At 41.4% G+C, this 17,657-nt stretch overlaps 1 protein-coding gene across 1 annotated transcript in view; it reads right to left on the bottom strand.

Moving 5' to 3' along the window:
• The window catches only part of znrf1 (zinc and ring finger 1), a 69,463-nt gene that overhangs the window by 5,827 nt on the left and 45,979 nt on the right, over positions 1-17,657 (bottom strand). The gene's annotated exons all lie outside the window — the stretch shown is intronic.

Here is a 17,657-nt window from a genome sequence, read left to right as displayed (position 1 = left end):
AACTGTTAAAATGAATGAATGAATGAATGAATGAATGATAATTATGAATCTTATTACATTTTTCTTTTCCTGCATGGATTGCTTATCATAACTGATCTCTTTGTCTGTCAGTCACCATTAGTACTGAGTTCAGTTCAAAGAAGATTCTTTTTCCAAAAAAGGTGTTTTATTCCAGCAAACATTAGACCACACTAAAAGATAACAGTTCATATAAACATTACTGAACAATAATACAAAAAGACAAGGGTGTTAAGCTTTAAACATAATAGTTTAATAAAACATAACTGTCTGGCACAATTGGTCCAAAACGGCAGTGTGGTCAGCATTCCGACCTTTCATTAATATTATATACATCGTACGTGTCACTTTATGATCACCTAACCTTAACGTATGGGATTGAATCTTTTGCCTTTTATGACATTACAGGAAAGTAGACCGAGCCAGAAATCATTGAAGGAGTGGGAAATGACACGTAGGAAAGAAGCCACAGGTCAGATTTGAACCCATCGTGATGACTTCAGCTTCTGTACATTCACCTCCAACTACCTAACCTATTTTCAAGCATTAGGATCACCAAGCTGCTGTGATTTACATGTTGGGAAAAACAACAGAATGTCTTTGTTAGGACCTTTTTTCTTTGTTTTCAGGGATGGAATCTAGAAACTGCAAGGATTAAAACACCTTTAATGTAAAAGGGTTTTAAAATAGAGATGGATCTTTGGACACCTCATGATCTCACATCTGGTCTCAGCACAAGAGCAAACTTGCTGTTTAGACTTTGTTCCCGTAGAGTAAATCTCAGAGGGAAATTACTTGTCCCGTGTGACTGCACAGGGAGGTAAGGCCAAGAGTTATTTACGACCCTGCAGAGACTGGTGCCATCTCCATCAGTTAGAAAAACATGTACTTTTCACTCCAACACGGACACCTGAGATACCAGCACCTCCAGAAAAAAAGAAAAAAACTCTGCCGTCATTCACATTCCTTCAAGTGCAGTTGTAAATTAAGTCCAAAAGACATTTCAACATGAGCTGGTGAAAATCTGCATTTCCATTTACGAGACTGTAAATGGTTAATGATTATGAGTGAAATTAATTTGTGTTTTTTTCTTGTCGACCAACCCCTGACTGAAAATGTCCCTCTTTTTTCTCTGTTTCTTACACCACACACACACACACACACACACGCACACACGCACACACGCACACGCACACACCAATCTCAGAGGAGAAATGGCCTATAAGAGTACTTCTCTTTAATAAATGTGAAAAAGGTCCTTTACATCAGTCCAACCAACTCTATACAAAACTGTATGACTGAAATATGAAAAGAAGCGCAAAATGATAAATCATTGATTTGTAAAACAACCCCTGTAGTACGACAGACAGATTGAATGGATGGATGGATATGGGGTACATAAGGACAGAGGGTAGACTGTGAGGTAGTATAAGAGACAGAAGACATATGCTCTGACTACAAATCAGCTTAGTTCTTCAACAAACTCCCATAACCCCTCTCTTCTCTCCCCTCCTTTGCCCTCACTCTATCTCTCTCTCCTCTTATGACCCCCCTCTGTTCTTCCTTTTGTTCACTGTAGAACATCCTCCATCCCTCAGTCCTCAGTCGCCCTCCTCATGAAACAACCCCTGCATCTCTCCAACAGAGCGCTTCAGATTAAATCTCTCTCTGGAATCTGCATGCTCTGTCTAAAAGACAATACAGCACCTCCACTCCTCCCCTTTCCTCGAATATACATGGAATACAAATCCAACCAGGAAGCACTCAAAGATTAATCAACCTCAGAAAAGTCGCACAGTCCTTCAAGAGACACAGCGGTTCATTCTCGACTGTTAGTGTGAGCGCGTATTAAATCTAAAGTCAACATCTGACCCCGGCTGTAATAATCAGGGGAAGAGGGTTGTTCAATCTTGTTTCCTTCACCTGAGGAAAAAAACCCATAAAAAATGAGGTCATCTGGATAAAGTTGGAGCCATAACTCAACATAGTGCTGCTTCAGGCCAACACTCTTTAAATGGACTGCAGTACAAACTGCAGCTGCAAGACTTTGAACTGGATCAGATAGGAGGGCGTCAACACTGTTAAAGTTACCTCCACTGACTCCATATGAACTCCAGAGCTCATTATGATGTGTTTTTTTCTTAACCTATAAAGCCACAACGTAAGTGAGCTAGAACTCATTATGTGCCTTTACATTAGCTTATGACGTTTTCCTGAAGCCTAGAAACCTGGTTATTACAGAACAAGAAGCTCCACCATTGAACTTATTCAGAAATGAAATATACCTTCTTCTGGTGGTCTTTAGATGCTGCAACATTCATATGAAAGTGTCCTTACCGCATGCAGAGGTTAAAGGGGAATAAAATATTCTACATTGGTGAAAGTATTACTTTGATGAAATTTTACAAATAATATAATAATAAATAAAAGTTTAAAAATGCACCAAAGTAAAAAAAAGAAGAAAAGTTGCTTGTTTATAATTTATTTAATTAAAAGTTACTAAGTTACGTTTGTTTTATAAGTTAAGGTAAATCTTTACAAAATAAACAAAGTTGACATATGTCATTCAAAATTATTTTATTTTATTTATTTAATTTTTTTAAAGATTTATTTTTGGGCTTTTTGCCTTTATTGGAGAGAAAATGGATAGAGAGAGAGAGAGAGAGAGAGCGAGAAAGAGAGAGGGGATGACATGCAGGAAAGAGGCCACAGGCTGGAGTCGAACCCGGGCCGCTTGCGCGAGGACTATAGCCTCAATCCATGGTGATGCGCTGCCACAGCACTACCGGCGCCACCCAAAATTATTTTTAAGTACTAAATTTTTTTACTCAGTAACTTGAATTATTTAGGTATTGAATCAGTTTGTTGATTTACATGAAAATTCAGTCATCCACATTACTGTAAACTAAAACTACTAAAAGCTGCCGTTCTGTCGATGTATGCTGCTGTTATAAAGAAACGTGTAAATTATACTTGGATACATCATCAGTACACATATTGTCTTTCTCAGGTCACTTTCGCCCGTTCGTATTAATTTAACACAGAGTGTGTTCGTTTTTAATCCCATGATACACCACAAGCCTCGACATCACATTTTGTTACTGTTTTGATTGAGAGCCCCCTAGTGGGGGATTGTACATACTGTACATTTAACAGATCAATAAAAAAGGTTATATTTCAGAAACATGCAATCAGACTCCTTCAAATAGAATTGTTTTTTCAGCAGAAGCATTTTTTTGTGACAACAACTTTTCTGAAACCAGTCCCTTACTGATAATTTAGAGGTGACATGAAGAATCTTTGTCTGTTATGTTTTCTTCTTTCTTTCTATGAAACAGTGCTTTACTGCTGTTATGTCCTATGAGGGAAAAAATGGCTGGATGGTAAATGGAAGGAGGCAATAGGCAGGCAAAAATATGAAGTGAAGAAAACAGGTTAACTTCCTGGAGCATGAACATGCTAATTATGCTTTATAGCAATATCTGTGTACAAATAGAATTTATAATGTAAAGGGATGTTTACACTGTAAAGTTTAACCACCTCATGAATCATAAATACATTCAAACTGTTATGGCGTAGTGGTCTGAACCAAAGCGTTTGGTAGACTAATAAGCAGATGCAGGGATGGAAAGACAGACTTAAACAATGGCAAACAGTGAAGTAAACTCCAGTATGGAAACATTAAGCCAATGTAGAAATACAAAAAAAATCTTGTTCCTTAAGTGTCCACTTGAGGCTCTAAAAGCCAAGGAAACCCATTAACATCCATCCATTGTCGAGCTCACTGATCCCTTTAAGGGTTCGAGGTGGCTGGAGATGGTCTCAGCTGTTATTGGGCCAGAGGTGAAGTTAACCCTGGACTAGTCACCAGCCAATCACAGGTGTGCAACCAAAACTTTTCGGATCAATTCAAATTATATATATATATATTTTGCTGAAAAGGCTACATTTTAAATATATTTATTGAATTAAACCAATTGAAAAGAGGAATCACGGGCAGTCCATGTGTGCTCCACCTCCTGCAGACTTTCAGGGGTCTCTCAATCATCAGTTCCCTCACCTGCCTGTCTCCCTCTTGACTTTCAGCTGTCTCTTCCGCCTGCCAACATAAAAGACATTTGGCATCCACCATCTCACATCAATTATGAGTGAGAGGAGTGGATCTTTGCTCCCCCGAATCACACACTCTTTCTCTTTCTTCTCTCTTTCAGTGTCCTCTGGTGACATGTGCTACAACAGCAAAACACTATGTCTCGTATCCTTCGCCTTTCTCTCTCTCTTACCGCTCACTCACTGACAAATCTCTTGCTTATCTTCATACCACTCTCTAGACTCTACTGTGTGTGTATCTGACGCCCCCCTTTCTCTCTGCAAGGGGTTATATTTAGCGAACGGGTATCAAAATATCATCGTGCGAAGTTCGAGCCCAGAAAAGATCAAGTGGTCAGCTCACGTGGACTCAGTTTGATACCTTCGCCTGCGTCACACAATCTCATGCACAGTTGGATATCACTAGCGACAAATGGTTGACTTTGTGTTTCCATTGGTTTACTCAGGAAACGTAAGCTCAGTCTCGTTACTTGTTGGTCATTCAGAACAGCAAACATGGGACAATATGTATATGACAGCAAAAGAAAATGTGTTTCAGATGTTTAAAATAGAGATATTTTGTGTGACTCAGTGTTTTAATTTGATATATTTCCAATCCTAATGTTGATCAAGGAAAAGTTCTTAAAGCATCTGAGGAGCATAATGATCCTCTGACAGTCATTGACCGTTTTAGATAACCCAACAAATTACTTAAGATTATCTTCATGATTGATTCCCCTTTTACAAGGATCAATGCAGAAATGAAACAGGGGAGACACACGACAAAGGCCCTGCAGTCACACGGCGTGCCTTTTGCTTCCAATTTATTTTACAACTGGATTTTCATACCATACAGTGTTGCCACAAATACATACAATAGCTAGATTGTTAAATATAGCAGCCAGCGAGGAACATGAAGACAACACTAGCTTTTAGGCTAATGTTGCCCTGCAACTTAGATAGAAGTGTTGTAATAAAACTCAACTCAACCCAGCAACAGAATACCATAAATCAGGCATTTAAGGCTGCAACAATTACTGAAAAAACCTGTGTAGGGACTGCTATTCATCAGATGATTTATAGATTATCGGCTCATCAGATTCAAGAAGTGCTAATATTTTGGTACAATTTCTTGCATTTCTCATCTTCTCTATATTTGCACACCAAAAATGAGTTTAAATTAACCACTAAAATTGCTGCAGATCATATTTTTATTTTATATGAGTGACATTTATTATAATGACAAAAAAAATCAAAAGGTGACATGAGCATTAAATGTATGAAAAGCTTAATGGAAATAGTCAAGCTGACAAAAGACTTTAAAAAAGGGAGATTACTATATGAACAACACTTCCTAAGATTAAGTTAACGGGACTTAAATCAGCTCTGTGGCTCTATTGTACACTTTCATTGAACTGCATGTATGCAGATGACTTGATGCTTTTGAGAACATGTTGGGAAAACGGACTATCATGTGCAGTCCTGTTAGAGTCTGCTCATATTCCCATAACTATTGTGTGCATAAAATTGTCCTTCCTCTGAGATATGCTGATGTGCAACCATCAGAAGGCCCAGGTGATTGACAATAGACCCCTGAGCATGCTGGGAAACGAGAAAAGCAGCAGCTCGGTCCGTTATGTGCGTCTCAAAAAACCCCAGGAGAACACAGAGAGAGAAATAACAGAGAGATTACACAGAGCGAACAGAGCTGGACAGACAGACAGACAGACTCGCAGAGGACGGCGGCACAAGGCGAGAATGAGAGAGTAATTTGCTGAAAATAAAGAGTGACAGGAGAGACAGAACTGTAGGGAAAAAGGAGGAGTTATGGAAGTAGTTCTCCTTTCACCCTCTCTCCTCTACTCCATCACTCTGAATCCCATCTTCTTTAAGACAGTTTCACTCTCATCTCTCTGTCTCTGTCACTCAATCTTTCCCCATCACAGTCTGAAAAAGGCTGCAGGCTTCAACCGTACATTATTTTTTACTGCATCGGCCTTGTGGGCCAAGTTGACAGCTATTTGTGGAGCTGTAAAATTACTTCCCTCCTCTGCCTCCCTCAAACAACGTTACATGATTTAGTCTGTGTGGTTACTTTATCCTTATTATCAGAAACAAGGCAACACTGTCCCCTCAATGCACACACACACACACACACACATACACTTTTATAAGGTGACCTTCAGGCTCCAGATCAAACGGACGGTGCATGTACACAGTCTTAAGTTGAGCAAGTAAAGCTTGGGGGGCCATGAACAGATATGACAGCTGTCAATCACTTGGTTGGCCAGGCATTAATTAGAGTAGACGGGGGGGGGAAATATTGTGTATGAGGCACTTAAATGAGTCAGCGGTCTGTTTGGACTTTTTTTTCCATTCATAAATAATACTATTTATGAATAGTGTAACCCACATGAATATGGGGTTACTAAATCGATATATCTCAGATAGAGGTGTAATCTCACACCAGAACAGTGGGTGGCGCAACCACTCTGTAACTCTCTGTTAGCGCGCACTCTCAAGGTCTCTTCCTTTTTGGCTGAGACGTCGTCCTGAAAGGTCGTTCCGAACAAGGTTAAGACTTCCCGGTATGAAAACACGATATAAAAGACATATATCAATGAATAATATCCTCATATCAATCGCTGATAAGTTGTCTGTTTAATAGGACGTGATTTGTGTGTGTGAGAGAGTGAAGCTGAGGAGCCGCATCTTTCTTGTTGGTCCCCTCGTGAGCTCCGGTAAGCATAGCCCTATGTTGCTAATAGGCTAAGCCTCCGTGTTAGCTTGTTGAAACTAATTGACATCAAGATATCTTGTTCTGATACTTTTCTTAAAACCAATCGGAGTTATGGTATTGATGCCAAATGTTTAACACTACCGTGGTACAGACTGTATCACTGTAAATTGTGAGAATGTCCTTGAAAAAGATCGCTAATGGCGCTAGCCGCTATGCTAACGGCTATCGTTGTCAATGGAGTTTAATATGAATGCTAGTGCTGCAGTGATCGCAGCTAAGCTAATTTAATAGCACAGCAGTGATAGTGTGGTGCTGCATTGAAGGTGTATTGCACCTATTTCTTGTTTTCAGATCATTTTGTTGAAAGAGTATCCACTCAATATATTTGCATAAATGCAGTTTGAATTATTTCATTGTGGTTGTTAAAATGCAATTGGTATAAATTGAGATAAAGTTCATCTGATGTTTAACAGGTTAAATAGATTAAAAGGGTGTACATTTAAAGGAGTGTAAGTTATATGTAAAAACTGTTTAAAAAGATAAATAGTGCTTCAAAAGAGAAACCAATTCATTGTTATATTACATGGGAATTGTGATATGGAGTTCATGATGTATAATTCTCTCATAGCACTAAGATACTTATGTTGTGATGCATGTCAATTCATTTTACAAGGATTGAAATAATTTATAACCTGAGTAACTGGTTATATCTGATAAGATATTTGAATGATGGATATAAGCAATGAGGTTGAGTGATGAAGAGAAAGAGAAGATAGTAATTTGTACTTTCTGCACTGTGTGTGTAGATTGGTTTTTTTATTTGATCATAGATCTGGACTGGATCGTTCAGAATCTGAACCTTTGTGGGTTCAGTGGCGAGCTAACCCAAGAGACATCGACTGTGGACGGACCAGAACCCCGGTGTGGCCAGCCGTGGGTCCGCCCTCAGAGGACATCAGGACCATCCATTCATTTCATTCATTCAGGAACCAGATAAGAACTAACACATTCAAACTACCCGGGTAGTGTTAGGGACATTTACATAGTGTGCACACAACAAGTCGAGGAAAATCTCCTTTCTCTTAAAGGAGAACTGCAGCAAAAGGAAACCAAACTTGGACCGTCTGTTTTTCTTTGTTTTATTTATTTTAGTGAAGATTCTTTTGATACTTTGGAAGAGTGTATTTTGTATGGTGATATCTGTTGTTCATTCACTTGCATTGCCATATGTTTGTTGCTGAGGCAATAAAGGTGGTCACTGTTCACTTCCACGTTTACTCTCTCCTAGTGAGTCAATTAAGTAATTCCAGGTATCTTTTCCCGAACCTAGATGAATGTTAGCGCTCTTAAGTTTAGTTATCAGTGTGGTAAGGCTAGAGGGCGCTACATAAAACTTGGCGAGCTAGCCAGGAGAAGTCTAAATCCTTGGTAGCGTGAAGGTTGAACAGTCTGACATTTTTATTGCACTCCATCTGTGAACACTGGTATCATCCAAATATGGATACAGTTACATCTGAAAATGTTAAGGTGCCAAATTCTCTTCTAGTAAGTGGCATGGGTAATAGTAAAGCAGATGCTGAAGTTCTTGAGCATTTGGGACAGTATGGTAAAATTGGAAGAGTAATTGAGATTACTAGCACTGAAGCTAAGTTCGAAGATGCAGCCATAGTGGAATATGAATCCGGTGGAGCTGTTGAGTTTATTCAGGATAGCTTACCTTGCGACAGACCTACCAGCATTCCAAATGTTATCCACCACATTCAGCTTCTGTCTGAACTATACACTGCTGACAGAGGTTCTACCTTAACTCAGACTTACTTAAATGAACTGAAGGATGTTGCTAAATTAAGTGGGGCAGATTTCGAGAAAGTTTTGATAGACGAGTTAGCTAGAATTCAAGCGTCTACCCAACCTAAGACGACTGAACCAGACACATCAAAGAATCCGGTATCTCAGCATACCAGTTCCCCACCCGCAACTGATCCAGCAGTTAATGGAAGTCCCCTGAGGATAGCTACAGACTTGATCCACTCCCATGAACGTGACTCACTTCTACTCGATGCAGGTGCAGAGGCATCATCCCTTCAAAGGAAACAGCCCCTGTACTTACCTTCTGAGCACCTAACCACTCCAGAGGTGCAAAAAGTAGTAGTCGAGCATGTGATTAAGAATAGTGACTTGCCTTCTCATTTTCATGGCAATACCAGACTCAGACCCTTCTCAGGGAAAATCCCCTGTCCACCTTCAGAGTCTGATTATGACACATGGCGCAGCAATGTTGAGTTCTACCTCGCAGACCCTGCCATGTCTGACAAACATACAACCAGGAAAATGGTTGATGGCCTTCTTCCACCTGCTGCCACTATAGTCAAGCATCTTGGGCCCAACTCTTCTCCTCATGAATATCTTGTTCTTCTTGACTCTGCTTATGGTATTATTGAAGATGGAGATGAACTTTTTGCAAAGTTTCTAAACATGAACCAAGACTCTGGTGAAAAGCCCTCTGGATATCTGCAACGCTTGCAGACGATCCTGAGTAAAGTCGTCAAACGAGGCGGCCTGGCTGCTCATGATTCAGATCGCCAACTGCTTAAGCAATTCTGCAGAGGCTGCTGGAACAATGGTTTAATTACCAGTCTCCAGCTTGAGCAAAAGAAAAACGATCCATCCTCCTTTGCTGAATTACTGCTCTCGATACGTTCTGAAGAGGACAGGCAAGCTGCTAAGTCCAGTCGAATGAAACAGCACTTTGGGATTACCAAAACAAAAGCCCAGTCAAATTCCCTCTCAGTGGAAGAATGTGTCCCCAAAATTGACGCAGCAACGCCTGCTTCCCATAACACACAACAACTAGAAAAGCAAATGGCTCAATTACAAGCCCAAATAGCTTCTCTTAAGGCCTCCTTAAGTTCAAGCCAGGTGTCTGCTAAACCAAGTAAGAAAGCAAAGGCTAAACTCAAAACTCCTCCTGTAGAAGAAACGTTGTCCCCTACAGAGCTGAAACTCACAAAGAAACCCCGCCCATGGTATTGTTTCAAGTGTGGAGAGGATGGCCACATTGTGCCTTCCTGCAGCAATGAGGCAAACCCTGAGCTAGTTGAAAGGAAGCGCAAAGAGTTTAAACAAAGACAAGCAACATGGGAGGAAAGTTTAAACTGAATGCAGTTCCTGACGAGGGACTACCAGGAACTGGAACTGAAACTAAATGTCCCAAATCAAAAACTAAGACAAAAGTAAAGGCAAATCCTAAGACTAGAGCATTAATTCAATCCAACAATGTAGAACACCAAATTCAACTACCTAAAAAACTTGTAGGACAGAAATGTACAGCTAATGTTGGTGTGTCAGGAGTCAACACAGCATGTCTCCTTGACTCTGGGTCCCAAGTGACCACAGTAACTCACTCTTTCTATAACAGCCATCTGTCAGAGCACCCCATACAACCGCTTGATACCCTCGAGGTTGAAGGTGCTAATGGGCAGAATGTCCCATATTTAGGCTATGTCCCCATCAATCTCAAGTTTCCAAAAGAATTTGTCAAGACTGAGCCCGAAGTTTCTGCTTTAGCCTTAGTAGTCCCAGACCGGCGCAGTACCTGTAACTTACCTGTACTAATTGGGACAAACGCACTCGATCTCTTGTATGAAGAGTACTGTAGTGACAAAAACCCAAACGAGCTGTCCTCTGCTTATGGCTACAGGCAGATCATCCGTGTACTCAAGCTCAGGAACACATTGAATTCTATAGGAAAAGTAGGTTTAGCAACTCTCAAAGGCAAAGTGCAGCAAGTAATACCTGCGCAAGAGAGAGTCTGCCTTGAAAGCTACGTCAGAGCTGACACCACCAGCGAGTGTGCAATCGTTGAACAGCCTGAATCCTCTACCTTGCCTGGTGGAGTGTTTGTGGAGTGCTGCCTCGTCACCTTGCCCAAGCAGCGGCCTCACAAATTATCTGTGTGGGTGAGAAATGAAAATGACCATGATGTTACACTTCCGTCAAACTGTGTCATTGCTGAGCTCCATACTCCTGACGAGATCTATGACCACTCACCAGATCCAAACAAAAACACTGACACAGTGAAGTGTTGTTCTGCCACTCCTCAACCAGTCAATGAACCTGCCACGTCCAATCTCAAATTTGACTTTAGCGATTCCCCCCTCTCTAACGAGTGGAAGGACAGAATAACACAAAGTCTAACTGAGTATGGCGACGTGTTCGCACAAAGTGACTTAGATTTTGGACATGCAACTAAAGTAAAGCATCACATCAAGCTAAAAGACGAAACACCATTCAAGCAAAGGTCCCGACCGATCCACCCAAACGACTATGAAGCAGTGAGAAAACACCTACAAACGCTCCTTGATGCAGGAGTGATTCGGGAATCAGAATCCCCTTACGCTTCACCAATTGTAGTGGTTCGCAAAAAGAATGGAGAAGTCCGTCTTTGCATTGATTATCGCAAATTGAACGCACTAACGATCCGCGACGCCTATGCACTCCCCAACCTTGAAGAAGCCTTCTCGGCTCTTGCTGGATCCAGATGGTTCTCTGTCATGGACCTAAAATCTGGATATTACCAGATTGAGATGGAGGAGTGTGATAAGCCTAAGACAGCTTTTGTATGCCCCTTGGGGTTTTACGAGTTCAATCGTATGCCCCAGGGCATTACCAATGCCCCCAGTACTTTCCAACGATTGATGGAGAGAGTCATGGGTAGCATGAATCTGAAGGAAGTACTAGTTTTCTTAGATGATATCATTGTGTTCTCACACTCATTAGAGGAACACGAAACCAGGCTTAAGCATGTCCTTCAGCAACTGAGAGAACATGGCCTGAAACTTTCGCCAAAAAAGTGCCACTTCTTCCAAAGCTCAGTGAGGTATTTGGGCCACATTGTCTCGAGCAAAGGGGTAGAGACTGATCCTGACAAGGTCAGTGCTCTCCGCACTTGGCCTAGACCTCAAACCCTTGGCGAGCTCAAGTCTTTCTTAGGCTTTGCTGGGTATTACCGCCGCTTTGTCAGAGACTATTCGAAAATAGTCAGACCCTTGAATGACCTCACCAGCGGCTACCCACCCTGCAAGAAGGGCCAAAAAACATCTAGCCTGGGAGGGTACTTCAACCCCAAAGAGCCCTTTAATGAGCGATGGACACAGGAATGTCAAAAAGCCTTTGACACAATCATCGAAAAGCTTACCTCTGCACCTGTCCTAGGTTTTGCTGACCCAAAATTACCGTACGTCCTCCACACTGACGCAAGTACTTCAGGTTTAGGAGCTGCCCTGTACCAGGAGCAGGACGGTGAAATGCGTGTTATTGCCTATGCTAGCAGAGGGCTTTCACCCAGTGAAAAGCGATATCCAGCCCACAAGCTGGAGTTCCTAGCCTTGAAGTGGTCCATTGTAGAGAAGTTTCAAGATTACCTCTATGGAAACACATTCACCGTCATAACCGATAACAATCCGTTGACGTACATCCTGAAGTCAGCAAAACTCGACGCCGCCAGTTATCGGTGGCTGGCTGCTCTCTCCACCTTTGACTTTCACATCAAGTATCGTGCTGGAAAGAGCAACCAAGATGCAGATGGTCTCTCCCGACGGCCTCAAGATACTCTGGCCGACAACCAAGCTTCTCTCGAGGAAAGGGAGCGAATTAAACAATTCACCTCGCACCATCTCTCTTCCTTCCCTGACCAGCAGGACCTACCAGCTGACACAATTACTGCCTTGTGTCAACGCCATCTCTTAGGTAAGGGTGACAACCACATACCTTCCATCACCATTGTGGAATCACTTGCTATTCACTCTGATGCAGTGCCAGACACCTATGTAGATGAGGGAGTCCTAGGTTTTTCCACCATACCAACCTGCAGCCCAGCAGAACTCCAACAACATCAAAGGTCTGACCCCGTCATTGGACAGGTTCTCAAGGTCTTGGAAGCTGGAGGTGAAGTCAAACCCAACCTCACGTCTGACTCCGATGAGCTCAAGCTGATGTTCAAAGAGTGGAAAAAGTTGGAGGTGAAGGATGGCCTCCTGTACAGAACTCGTTGGTCAGGAGAGGATGTGACGTACCAGTTTGTTGCCCCCAAGTCCCTTAGACCCACCATTCTCACGTGCCTGCATGAAGATATGGGGCATATGGGTTTGGAAAGAACACTGGACTTGGTAAGAGCAAGGTTTTACTGGCCAAAAATGGCTGGGGACGTGGAGAAAAAGATCAAGTCATGCGGACGTTGTGTTAGGAGAAAAACGCAGCCAGAGAAATCAGCACCCCTTGTGAACATCCAGACAACTCGACCCATGGAACTGGTGTGCATAGACTACTTATCCCTAGAGCCTGACAGTCACAACACCAAAGACATCTTGGTAATAACCGATCATTTTACCAAGTACGCTGTTGCCATACCAACAAAAGATCAGAAAGCCACAACAGTTGCAAAGACTCTGTGGGAACAGTTCTTAGTGCACTACGGGTTTCCAGAACGGTTGCTAAGTGATCAGGGCAGGGATTTTGAATCTCAACTCATCAAAGAACTCTGCGCCCTTGCAGGTATCACTAAGGTGCGCACAAGTCCCTATCACCCAAGAGGAAACCCTGTAGAGCGGTTTAACCGCACACTTTTAGGCATGTTGGGAACCTTAAAAGACAAAGAGAAAGGCCACTGGCGAGACTATGTAAAACCGCTAACCCATGCCTATAATTGCACCAAGAACGACGTCACTGGGTTTAGCCCATACGAATTGATGTTTGGTCGCCAACCTAGGTTGCCAGTGGACATCGCGTTCCGTCTACCTGTAAAAGATGGCTCTCCTAAATCTCACTCCCAGTACGTCAAAAATCTGAAAGCACGCCTCGAGGAGAGTTATCAGATTGCCACCGGAAATTCACAAAAGGTTGCTGATCGGAACAAACGCCGTTTTGACAAAAAAGTGAGAGAGTCAACACTAGAACCAGGTGATCAAGTTCTAGTGCGGAACCTGCGGCTGCGGAGCAAACACAAGCTTGCGGATAAGTGGGAGTCAACTGTGTACAAAGTTCTGGAAAGGATGGGAGACCTACCTGTGTATAAAGTACAGCCTACCAACGGAGATGGACCCATCCGAACTCTACATAGGGATCTCCTACTCCCTTGCGGTGACCTGTCAGAAGTGGAGGAAACTGAACCAGCCAGACCCAAGGTCCGCAGGCCGAGAACCAGACAGAGTCACCCTCAACTCTTAGAGGAACACTCAGAGTCTGAGGACGATTCACCTTTCTATCCCTCTGTTATTCCTGAGGAAAGGTTCATCCAAGTTTGTGAAATTCCAAGGAGACACCGTACAACTGTAACTCGAGCAGTAGAGGATAGACACTTACCATCCATACCAGCAAACCCTGCTGTATCCCATCCCCAGGATGAGCCCAATGACAGCAGCCTTCCTGCTGAACCTGTTGGAACACTTCCTGAGGTGGTTGAAAGTGAGGAGCTGGGGGTCATGGGTGAGCAAACCCCTACTGGAAAAGACATCACGCAACCGGATATGACAAATGAGAATGAAATTGAGACAAATGAGAATGAAATGGATAAGTCAGATGAAAACCAACCGGACATGACAAATGAAACTCCAGCTCTTGCTGATGAAGGAAAGGATGAGTCTTCTGGTGATATGGAGCATCCTGCAGATGGAGAAACAAATGACTCCACACGGAGGTCAGAAAGATCACGACAACCCCCTGACCGCTTTCACTACGTTCAGTTGGGAAAACCCTTAATCTCTTTTGCACAGAGTCTCTTACAAAGCTTTAACCAAGCTCTTGACACAATAGGTAGCTATGATAGTTCACCTATGAACCACATAACAGCATGAAGAGACTCATGCACATTCAGGAGGGGAGGGTGTAACCCACATGAATATGGGGTTACTAAATCGATATATCTCAGATAGAGGTGTAATCTCACACCAGAACAGTGGGTGGCGCAACCACTCTGTAACTCTCTGTTAGCGCGCACTCTCAAGGTCTCTTCCTTTTTGGCTGAGACGTCGTCCTGAAAGGTCGTTCCGAACAAGGTTAAGACTTCCCGGTATGAAAACACGATATAAAAGACATATATCAATGAATAATATCCTCATATCAATCGCTGATAAGTTGTCTGTTTAATAGGACGTGATTTGTGTGTGTGAGAGAGTGAAGCTGAGGAGCCGCATCTTTCTTGTTGGTCCCCTCGTGAGCTCCGGTAAGCATAGCCCTATGTTGCTAATAGGCTAAGCCTCCGTGTTAGCTTGTTGAAACTAATTGACATCAAGATATCTTGTTCTGATACTTTTCTTAAAACCAATCGGAGTTATGGTATTGATGCCAAATGTTTAACACTACCGTGGTACAGACTGTATCACTGTAAATTGTGAGAATGTCCTTGAAAAAGATCGCTAATGGCGCTAGCCGCTATGCTAACGGCTATCGTTGTCAATGGAGTTTAATATGAATGCTAGTGCTGCAGTGATCGCAGCTAAGCTAATTTAATAGCACAGCAGTGATAGTGTGGTGCTGCATTGAAGGTGTATTGCACCTATTTCTTGTTTTCAGATCATTTTGTTGAAAGAGTATCCACTCAATATATTTGCATAAATGCAGTTTGAATTATTTCATTGTGGTTGTTAAAATGCAATTGGTATAAATTGAGATAAAGTTCATCTGATGTTTAACAGGTTAAATAGATTAAAAGGGTGTACATTTAAAGGAGTGTAAGTTATATGTAAAAACTGTTTAAAAAGATAAATAGTGCTTCAAAAGAGAAACCAATTCATTGTTATATTACATGGGAATTGTGATATGGAGTTCATGATGTATAATTCTCTCATAGCACTAAGATACTTATGTTGTGATGCATGTCAATTCATTTTACAAGGATTGAAATAATTTATAACCTGAGTAACTGGTTATATCTGATAAGATATTTGAATGATGGATATAAGCAATGAGGTTGAGTGATGAAGAGAAAGAGAAGATAGTAATTTGTACTTTCTGCACTGTGTGTGTAGATTGGTTTTTTTATTTGATCATAGATCTGGACTGGATCGTTCAGAATCTGAACCTTTGTGGGTTCAGTGGCGAGCTAACCCAAGAGACATCGACTGTGGACGGACCAGAACCCCGGTGTGGCCAGCCGTGGGTCCGCCCTCAGAGGACATCAGGACCATCCATTCATTTCATTCATTCAGGAACCAGATAAGAACTAACACATTCAAACTACCCGGGTAGTGTTAGGGACATTTACATAGTGTGCACACAACAAGTCGAGGAAAATCTCCTTTCTCTTAAAGGAGAACTGCAGCAAAAGGAAACCAAACTTGGACCGTCTGTTTTTCTTTGTTTTATTTATTTTAGTGAAGATTCTTTTGATACTTTGGAAGAGTGTATTTTGTATGGTGATATCTGTTGTTCATTCACTTGCATTGCCATATGTTTGTTGCTGAGGCAATAAAGGTGGTCACTGTTCACTTCCACGTTTACTCTCTCCTAGTGAGTCAATTAAGTAATTCCAGGTATCTTTTCCCGAACCTAGATGAATGTTAGCGCTCTTAAGTTTAGTTATCAGTGTGGTAAGGCTAGAGGGCGCTACAATAGTATTACTTTTAACACTGAGTGGATGAGAAGAAAAACGTTTGTAAGACTTTTCTTGAGCTATGTGTAAGACTGCTGGAACAGTGCTCTCAAATCACTTGAGATGTTTCATTAATTTGACAGTTTGTGTAATATCTGTGTTAAATGAAGTTTACTGTATGCAAGCATTTGTTTATTGAGGTTGGAGGTTAATAAAAAAAATAATTCCAATGTTGTCAAAGAAACAAAATGTTTAATCGTCACTAAATTATTTTTCGAGATTTGAGATTTGAACCTCAATCTCTTGGACGAGAGCACCCTGCTTAACAAACTACACAACTCTAATAGGCTTCACTTATGGACATGTTTTCTACTTTTTGTCTTTTGTTCTACCAAACAAAAATTTGCGTTACTCAGTTTTATTCATATCAAATAAAACAGGTGATGTGTAATGAAAACATTTCAGAGTTACAGTCAATTCTAAAAAGAAAGAAATTATATCTTTCATGATCTGTATTAAATCACTTTATGATGACTCATCTTGAACTGGGGCGAGTTTATATGCACCTATCCAGTCAAATTTGATTTAATGTGACAAGCTTGGCAGCTGCTCATATCATGTATAAGTTGCGTTTTTTACTGACACATCTGTATTGCATTGGGGTTGATTGAATCAGCCTGGTGCTTCTAATCAAACAAAGAGCCTTAATCAAATGAATAATTCCAGAGTGATATTCTACGTCCAATTTCAAAATGATAAAAAAAGGTTTAACCTTAAAAACTTAAAAAAAACATTCAACCTAATGGACAAATAAATGATTTACAGCTATTATGAGGAGAGAAGAAAATATTCAAGATGAGAACAATCATTGTTATCTATCACACACTGTAGAGACAAAGAGTTACTTTTTGTTAGAGGCTGAAGTAACATTCACTAAACACATTCAAACTTATTAGATTCGCATAAAGTCATCAAGTCTTACCAAAAAGTTCCCAAACTTAAGTTTTAACAACACTTCTTTTCAAGAAGGAAAAGACTTTTTCTCCATGCACCAAAAAGGAATAAGCTGTCTCTTGACTGTTTAACTGTTGGAGATGATTAAAAATGCACCTGGCAGCATTGGTTGCAGTGGTGCCCAAATAATTAGTTAAGCTCTTAAACTTTAGCCATTCATGCTCAGGTTATTCCCTCACCATCCTCGGAAAAGAATTGTATTATACTACT

Source organism: Symphodus melops (genome assembly GCF_947650265.1).
Source record: "Symphodus melops genome assembly, chromosome: 6".
Taxonomy (NCBI): domain Eukaryota; kingdom Metazoa; phylum Chordata; class Actinopteri; order Labriformes; family Labridae; genus Symphodus; species Symphodus melops.
The sequence above is the reverse complement of the archived record's forward strand: the minus strand, read 5'-3'. Positions and strand labels throughout refer to the sequence as shown.